Source organism: Apium graveolens, chromosome 6 (assembly GCF_009905375.1).
Source record: "Apium graveolens cultivar Ventura chromosome 6, ASM990537v1, whole genome shotgun sequence".
Taxonomy (NCBI): domain Eukaryota; kingdom Viridiplantae; phylum Streptophyta; class Magnoliopsida; order Apiales; family Apiaceae; genus Apium; species Apium graveolens.
In genome coordinates, this window is record NC_133652.1 from 46978601 (window position 1) to 46988675 (window position 10075).

Consider the following 10075-nt stretch of genomic DNA (forward strand, 5'->3'; position numbering starts at 1 on the left):
CTAAAAAGATATTCAAAGATGCTGAAATAGAGTAATGAAGTAGCACGGAGTTAGACTAGATATAGTTTTGTCTTATTATCTTGTCTTACTATAATATAAACTTGGTGATATATAAACCAAGTGTAGCAAGTAGAACAAATAACTAAGCAAGCTTATTTTTCAGAGAAACAGATAAGGCTGTATTTGTAAAAAAATTCTCTGAAGTGTTGTTTGTTCAACTTGTAAAGCAGGTGTGAGCTATTAAAAGCTCCACAGAGTTCTCTATCTGATATATATATATATATATATATATATATCTGGTGGATACTTTCAAATCCACCAGAAAGTTTTAAAACTTGTGTTTTATTACTTAGTGTGTTGATTTCTATTGTTCTTTAATTCCGCACTACTGTAAATCAAACACTGTTATATATATATAGTTAGAACATTTTTAAAATCCCAGAAAGAAGCCAGAATTACATTCAACCCCCCATTCTGTAATTCTTGTTATATTGTTAGGGAATAACAACACGTATAAATTTAAACAACAATTAAAATAGAAAACATAACTCTCCAATTTTCATCTCTCTGCATAAAATCAAACACAAAATAGAGCTCTCTTCTCACAAACCCTTGTTTCAATTCATCTATCTCGATGCCGCACAAAATCAAATATATCTCTTATCCCAGTCTCTTCGTACAAATCCTCATCACCTTATCTCGCTTCCACTCATTCACTCATCTCATTTTAAAGCTCTGTTTCATCTGCTCAGCTCTGTTTTAAACCTCTAGGTACTTTAGTCTAATTAAAGGTATTAATCTGATTTATAATTTGTTAATATAGGTTTTACAAACCCTAATTTTTTGGGTTTTTTCAATAATTTATTTATAAACTCTACATCTTGAGCGGTTTTAATTTGCTAATTTGGAGTTTTCAAACCCTAATTTTTGTAATTTTGGGGGTTTGATATGTGTGCCCTGTTTTATCTATTTTATTCAATTTGAGGGGGGGGGGGGTTAATACTACTTACATGTTTTTATTTATGTATTTGTTGTGTACATATGAGGTATTTTTGTATGAATATAGCATATTTGGGGGTTTAGCACCTATTTAGCCTAATTATGCTATTGGTGATGCGCTTTTTCGGTTAGCGCATTTGGCTAGTTATAAAGCTGTTGAAAATTGAGAGGAAATTGATTAAGATATTTCTTAATGGTTTTAGTTTTTTTATACAGTTGAAGAGTATAAGGAGTTGTTGATGGACCTGCATTTGAGCTCAAGGATGAAAATTTGGTGCCGCTGTATGTTTTGGGTGCATTTTTTTAACGTATTTTGCCTTGGTTGATTACGCATTTTGTTGAAATAATGATATGTACACATCATGTAGAGAGTTTATTTTTTCCATTATAATGCTTCAAAATTGGTTGTTACGGCTTTTGGTAGAGTTAGATACCCTTGTTGACTTAATTTTTAATGTAGCATTGCACCATTAAGTCTTTTGAGGGTTTATATCAATTTGTTTTTAATTTTTTTGGAAGCTATTATAAAAATTTTGTGTAGGAAACATATTATTTGTACTCACATAATTAGAGATTGTAGTTTACTAGGATAGTACTGCATTTGAAAGTTCAACCTAATACTTTATCTTAACTGGAGGTTTTAAAATTAGGTTTCTGAAGTTTAGTACATATTTCTATGAAGACTTGATGTCTGACTTAGTTGATAATTTCACAGATGGAACTTTCAGAATTTTGATATGAAAGGAGATTATGAGTCCACTAGTATATATTTCTCTATAATTTTGAACATTGTCGAAGCAATGATGTTGAAAGAAATGTTTCTAGTGTTTATTCTCGTACACACTAATCCTCAATGTTCAACAATTAAGTAACTCAAAAAATGTATAAACTCGGGTTTGTCAAAAATAACATACTGTGTATGTGCAAGTCTTTTATGTTTTTTTTAAGCCAAAGGCCACCCTACCCTGTAACTAGTAAGTTCTTATTGGTTGGTATGTATATATTCTTTTTAGTTCTAGTGCTAATGTTTCTTTCAAAATCTAAAGATTGCATTCAAAATTAGTATATACTTCAGTACTATTACTTATATAATCCGATTTCCACATGGATCACTTTTATTTAAACTTAATAGACTGAGAAGATTTTTGACCTTATCGGTATAGGTTTTTAAGTGAGCAGTTCTACAATGTAGAAGGTCCAGAGGAAAATGTGCATATCTAAAATTCGGTTAACTTGAAGTCTGACTAAAAACTGCAGCCAAATTATTCACTACAAACATTTTGTGGGCACTCTACCCCAGTGACATTGCTTGATTTGCATCCAAATAATGGAGATCCCATATGCTCTTGTGATAGCCTTGATGAGATTCGATAGTGGAGTGTTAAGAATGGTGGATGTAATCGGGTTTTGAAGGTATGATTTGGTTAATATATCTTGCATATATAGCATCATACATAAGTTGAATCTTAATTGTTTGCTTACAATTGTTTCTGTCTTTGGTATAGATAAATATATGTACTTAATTTTTCAGGGTGGTAGGACTCAGGTGAGGTTTCAGCCTAATCATAGAAGTTATATTGCATATGTAGGGAATGGAATATCGATACTTGATGTAGAGACCACTCAACTGATTACTAAGCAATTTAAGGTGGGTTATCGTGACATTTAATGTTGAATATTTTATTATCTATTTAATCTGGGATTAATTACAGTGACATGCACACATTTAGCATGGTTTAAGCTTAACCTTTGGGGATATCCATCAGTGGTTGAACACATCTCCAATATAAAATCTCCCTCTAGAGCTTGTAGATTATGAAGCTATATTCTGCAGACATTACTAAAAAAGAAGAATGTTAATCTGGTTATATTAGTAGCTTCTTTCGAACTGAAACAATTGGTCTTGTTGTGTAGGGTGCAGGTGTTTGACGTGGTCTGGTTAGAGCTATGCAGAACATTAGGATGTTGTATAAATTTTGCAACTATTAGCTTGATTGCACCTTGGATATCTGATTGTCCTCCTTGTGGTTGTCATACAGGGTCATGCACTAAAGATATAGTCTGTTTGTTGGGATTTTTCTGGCGAATTTCTTTCATCTGCTAGTGAAGATTGGGTTAGAGTTTGGAAAATTGGGTTTGGGGCACAACCTGACTGCATTCATGAATTAAGCTTTTCTGGAAAAGAATTTCGCTGTTGTGTTTCCATCCCCAGTACTGCTGGTTATTGGTGATAGGATGCTCTCAGGAAAGTTTAGCGTTCTTGCTGCTAAACTTGTGCATAGCTTAAATACCTGTTTAAACTACAAAACTTAAATTTTGGCTGCTAATTGTATAACCATCGCTAATTGACTAAAGTGTTGCCTTACACCCTATAGCTACTTTTTTCGGCATTTTTAACATTTTTTTCGATGTTGCTGAAGATCGATTATGAGGTCATCAACGGATAACTGCTATGACGCATATCCGTTGAAGGGAAATCACTTGTTAACGGATGAAGGATATCCGTTGATGAAGAAGAAATAATAGAAATAGGATTTGAAACTATGTTGAATCTGTGAAGATTGATTTTAAGTTTAAATGCATAGATTCTTCAACAGTTTGAGAAAGAATGGGCAAGTGATCATCCAATAAATCATCAATAAGATGATGCTCACTTGCTTTAGATTTTGGCTCCTCCATGAATTTAGGAGATGGAGAATCAGGAATTGATGTGTGTATAATATCCACACCTTGAGAATTAGTTGTAAAGTTTTGTGTGTGTGGTATTTCGATTATGAGAGAATTTGGCCGTGACTTCACATTTATTGGAGCCACATCAATCTGAATTTGAGAAGGTGCAGTAACTGAGTCTTTGACTGTAGTTGGCACTATGTGTGCACCCTGTGACTCCCTCATATATTTAGCCTTCTTATTTCTGATATAGGTTCATGTATGGTCAATTCTGTCCCTTCCCCTTTTGGCCAGTGCTTTTGGTTGAGAGCTTGTTTCAATAGCTACATCCTTGTGAGACGATGTAACTAGTAATGAGCTTATTTCCTTATTAATCACCACAGTTTGTTGGAAGACTGTGGTGTGGCTTGTTTGCATCACACTTTTCTCATCCATGTTATCTTGGGGTTTCTTTGATGTTCACCCCTTCCCTCACCCATCTTACTACCCTGAGCACTCCCCTCAAGTGAAGTGGTAGTTGTTACAACTGATGTCTTTTGAGAGACACCAGATGTTGGCTACTCAGACTTGGATTTTGATTTAGGTTTGGTGGCTTGAGTAGGCATCTGTTTGGTCATTGTCACAGATGATATTACCACATTTGAAGAGAAAGAAGCAATAACTTGGAAAAGATAGGAGCGGAAATAGTTAACTCATTTACCGATTGTACCCCAAAAGATTGGAAGATAGTTGAGGGGCACTTCATTATTGAGGTTGTTCCTGCTTAAATCTACAAGAAAACTTTTTTCTTGAACCCAATAAGCAAGCTTGTTGTTTGGGTTCTCAATTACAAGATCCTTAAAAACAAAGTTAGCTAACATCATCAAGAATCTAGTATAATATACATTTTTGGGCCTTTTCTGAATATCCCCTAATTCATACCTTAACTCTAGAAAGACATAATTGCTAAAATCAAAATATTTATCAGTTAAGAGCATATAAAGCATGTTAGGCAGAGAAAAAGTAATTGCATTAAATTTACTAATTTTTCCTGAAAATACTTTGATAAAACCATCACACATAAAACTCCAATCTTTCCTAAGACCCTTCCTCTTTTTTTTTGCCAAAAAAGCCGAAGTTTATTACTTATTCAAATCATTCGACAATAGATAATGGAAATCCGAGTGGACATCTCCCACTCTCCAAACACGATAAGCTATGGAACAATTTTGACGCGCTAAGAAATGCGTGAGTTTGTTCGCAGATCGTTTAACAAACATAAACTTGACGTTTTTGCAAGATAAATTTGCAAGAAGGATACGACACTCCTGAATTACTCGTCCTAAGTACGAGCTGCATTGCACATAACTCCGGATATGGTGCACCACTTGCAAACAATCAGACTTAACAATAACGTTGTTTTAGTTTTTTTATTATCCAGCTTAGAGCTTCTTTTATGCCCAGTGTTTCTGCTACTTCTGGACTAGGTTCAACCAATTTGCCTTTATGATCTCGCACTATAAAAGCATAACTGTGACAACTCGACTCCTCGAAAATGGTAGCGTATGTGTTAATCTTAACACTATTAATCAGGGGAAGTTTCCAATGTTCATCTCCATCTTCTGTGGTCATATAACCAATAAAACGATCAAAAGTTCAATCTTGAACACCATTCCATTGGTTAAGAACCGAGCATGCGGAACTTACCACCTCTGAAGCCTCTATACTCTTTTGATTTCATATGAGATCATTCCTGTTTTTCACCACAGCCAACAAATTATAACTATATTTGTTATAATTTCTTTATTATGTTTCTCAAAGACCAACTAAAGCCAATCTGCAAACGTGTTGTAATTACCAACCACATTAGTCTTCCTGAATTTACTCCAAGTTAAAGAAGCAAAAGCACAATGCACCATAATATGGAGGACTGACTCTCGATGTTTATTGCACATTGAACAAATAACGTTTACTGGTACTCTTCTTGTGATCAATAGGTCTTTTGTTGGAAGAATATTGGAACAAGCACGCCATAGAAAGTGTTTAACTTTAGGAAGGATTTCTAAGTTCCATAACTTACGCCAAAAGCCCAAATTAGATGTTGTGTTTAGCACAATGTTATCTCCTTCTAATAGAAAATAGGCGCTCTTAGCTGAATAATTACCAAATTTTTCCTTTCTCCAGTACTAGGAATCATTTACCTCTTTATCTACTGGAATTGAGAGGATTATGTTGGCGTCTCTAGGCTAAAAAATATCCTATTCTAGTTTGACGTCCCAGCAGCTGTCAGTTATACTAAACAAAGATGCCCCCTTCTGATTATGAACTGACTAAGACTCCGTGTGTACATATGGATCATTCTCAACTGGTAGCCAAGGGTCCAACTCAATACTAATAGATTCTCCACTTCCAACTCTCACTCAATCCCTCTCTTGATTACTGTTTGAGATTCAAGGATACTTCTCCATATGTAACTAGGACTACTACCAATTTTGGCGTTGAGAAAAAAACCACGAGGATAATAGCGAGCCTTGAACACTCTACTGACTAACTTTTCAGGATATTACAATAGACGCCAGCCTTGGTTTCCCAGAAGAGCTATGTTATAGTCCCTCACATCTCAAAAGGCCATACCTCCTATAAATTATCTTCTGCACATTCTTTTCCAACTTTACCAATATATATTCTTTTCTTTCTTCGAGTCTGTTCACCACCAGTATTTACACATGAAGCTTTCCAACTGATGGAAAATTTCCAATGGCAATAAGAATACGCTCATAGCGTAATTTGGGAGGGTTTGTGCAATCGTTTTTAACAAAACTTCTTTTCCACCTTTAGAAATTGATTTACAGTCCCAACCAGATATGATCCTGCATCTTATCCTTTATAAATCCAAATAGAGCTGATTTGTTTCTGCCAATAATATTAGGGAGGCCTAAGTATTGACAATGTTCAGAAGCTTCTATAAACCCCAATTTGTAGCTTAGGTCTCTCTTTAATTGACCCTGAGTATTCGTACTAAGGAAAACAGAAGATTTATCAACATTGATCTTCTGACCAAAAGCTTTCTCGAAGAGATTTAAAACTACTAGAAAATTATCTGCACTCTCTATATTGGCCTTGCAAAATATGTATGAGTCATCTTCGAAAAATATATGACTGATTGGAAGAGCACCTCTAGCCACCTTGACGCCATATATAAGTTTTTGATTTTCAAAGTTCTTCAGAAGTGCATATAGATCTTCAATGCATATAAGGAATATATGAGAAGACAAGGGATCTCCTTGTCTGAGTCTTCTTCTCGAAACAATTAAACCAAAAGATCTTCCAGCGTGAGAAATTTTATAGTTAACTGAGGACGTGCAGCTCATAAGAAGTTGGACCACACGATTGTCGAATCTCAGTTTTTCTTCAAAATAACACCACTCGACCCGATCGTAAGCTTTAGACATATCTAGTTTTAGGGCCATCCAGCAATCATTCCCTCTCTTTTTCCTTTTTCCTTTTCATAAAATGCATTACTTCAAAAGCAATCATTATATTATCAGTTATTAGACGTCCTGAAATAAAAGCGGATTCTGATTCTGAAATGATCGTGTATACAACCTCTTTCAGTCTGTTGGTTAAGACCTTGGAAATGACTTTGTATTAAACATTTCAAAGTGATATGGGATGAATATCAGTCATAGGAACATGTTTTGTTTTTTCAGGAATTAAAGAGATATTCGTACCTTGCAGATGATTATCAATCATACATGCTTGAAAGAATTGCCTAACAAGGGAGACTACTTCACTTTTCGCTATGTTCCAAGATTTCTGATAAAACCCTGGCGTCATGCCATCCGGACCTGAAGATTTGTCTGGGTGCATGCTAAATAGAGCAACTGTTATTCCTTTTCAATACAACAATAATTACAGAATGGGGGTTGAATGTAATTCTGGCTTCTTTTTGAGATTTTTAAAACTATTCTAACTCAATAATATATAAGTGTTTTATTTGCAAAGTGCGGAATGAAAGAATTATATAAATCAAAACACAAGTAATCAAAACACAAGTCTTTAAAACTTTCTGGTGGATTTGAATGTATCCACCATATATATATATATATATATATATATATATATATATAGAACCCTGTGAAGCTTGAATAGCTCACAGCTGCTTTTACAAGTGAACAAACAAACTATAGAGAAATTCTTAATAGTTACAGTCTTTTCTATTTCTCTTCTAAAATGTGTTTGCTTTGTTGTTTATTCTACTAGCTACACTTGGTTTATATATCACCAAGTTTACATGGTAATAAGACATGATAATAGAACAAAACCTATCAAGGATAACTCCATGTTGCTTCACTACTCTATTCCAACATCTTTGAAAATCTTCATAACTTGCTTGGAAATGGTAATGGTTCTTTGTTCTTATTTTCCTGCTAAATAGGCTGCCACATTTCTTTTGCAAACACCCAACACATGTGATTGTGTTGTCACTGTCAATAGATATTTGAATTGATCATCTGTCGGGTACTTCTTTGACATCCTTCAGGTAGCTTTGTTGCTCATCCGTCGGGTAGCTTTGTTGATCATCCGCCGGGTAGCTATTTGACACTTGACTCCATTTCACTTATGCAGAATTACAAGACATCTTATATTTACAATTAATCAACCTATTCTGCATATCTACTAGTAGTCAACACGACTCATATGCTACTACAGAAATGTGTTGCTATACTTATTCTTACATAAGCTACTCACTCGATGGATATCAAATCATCATTCGTCGGGACTATATTGAATCATCCGTCGGGACTGTATTTGATCGTCCGTCGAGTGCTACAATATTCACTAAGTTAAATCTACTAAGGTGTTTTGTTTAGCTTATCATTAAGTACACAACATATTCCTAACAATCTCCCCCAATTTATGTGTACCGGAATTATAGCCATAAATTAAGAAAAACTTGATGATAACAAAATATATTAAAATTACAGATTGAAAAATAGTAGATAAAACTGATAAATGCTACAACATTACTAAAAATTGAACAATGCAAAGTGTATAGAGAGTAGCTCACAATAATTATCAAGGTGCTCCTCTAGTCTGAGCAGATAAATCTATTTCCTTGATTTTCTGGATTTCTTCCCAAGCCTTCTATTGTTTTCTTCTATCTGGTTTTGGAGTTGTCTGTGGAATTCAAGTTCATCAGCTTTTGAGAGATTTAGCATTCCCTGCATTTCTGAAAGAGTCTCATTGCTAGAGATACTCAATTGGTCCTCCAATCTGAAGAATCTTCTAACTCTTTTTTCATCCCTGAATTTCATCAACCAATAGGGACTCAGATGCACTCTCTTTCCTGTGAAGCGGATTGACAGAGTTTTTGTTAGTGCATCTTTCGCTCTATTACTCCTCAGCTCCTCGATCTTCTTTAGAACTAATCTTCTTGCTGTCACATTGTAACCAAAGTTCTTTTTGAATGAAGAGTAGACCTTTATCAAAACAGACTGGCTTTCTAGAAGGATCTTGTGAAGTGGCCATATGATCTCTTTTCCTCCCTTGTATTTAAACACCAATATTTCAGGAAGATGTCTGTGAGTATCAATTCCTCTAACTTCATCCAGTTCATCTAAGTAAAGGTTTATGTCAAAAAAATCCTTGATGTCATAGATGTACAACATGTCTCCCTTGTTGACTATAGATTTAGGTTTGATTGGGGTCTTGGATTTAAGAATCACAGGCTTCACTTTCTTGTTTGCTCTTGTCTTTATGTTCTTTAGATTTTTGAAGATAGGAAAATTTAGCTCAGGAATTGGTAGAAAATCCCAGTCTACAGGCTCATCCTTAGGAATTATGGACTCACCATGAATGTTCCTTGTTGGATCAACCACCTTGAATTCTTCAAATACCACTGAGGGTTTTGATGTCTGAGTTGTAGTTGTAAGATTTTTGGGAATTTGGTATTCCTTTCCCTCATCATTAAAGTCCAATTTTCTCTTGGAATGGAGCTTGTATCTGAATTTTCTTTTCTGTTCTGGTTTCTGTGGCATTTTCTGATCTTGAGGTTCAGCAATCACAGATGGTTGTGCAGAGATCTCAGTTGAAGTCTTCACAGCCTGAAGTTTGGCTAAGATAGCATCTTGCTCCTTCTTTTGTTTGAGCTTCTTAGCATCTAATGTAGCTTGCTTCTTTCCTTGCCTTATTCTCTCTTTCTCTTCCTTTTTGGCTTCTACAAACTGAGGGTGTCCAGCCACCACACATATCTCTTTACCATTTTTGTAGATCTTTGCAATTCTCTTTTTAAGTGCTGAATCTCCTGAATCCTTGTAAAATGCAATTGACCTAGCCAACAGCTTCTTCTCATCTGGCCTAGGTGTCTCATACATAGTATCCATAGGATTTTTGTCTGAGAACTTGGAGTAGTTTCTTTTAGGCT

At 34.9% G+C, this 10075-nt stretch overlaps 1 long non-coding RNA gene across 1 annotated transcript; it reads left to right on the forward strand.

The window, feature by feature from the left end:
- Nucleotides 1–2113: 2113 nt before the first annotated feature.
- On the forward strand, nucleotides 2114–3152 carry LOC141664351 (uncharacterized). The gene is made up of 3 exons (XR_012551992.1): nucleotides 2114–2412; nucleotides 2531–2647; nucleotides 3039–3152. It is a non-coding gene; the product is annotated as an uncharacterized LOC141664351 (long non-coding RNA).
- The last annotated feature ends 6923 nt before the right edge of the window (nucleotides 3153–10075 follow it).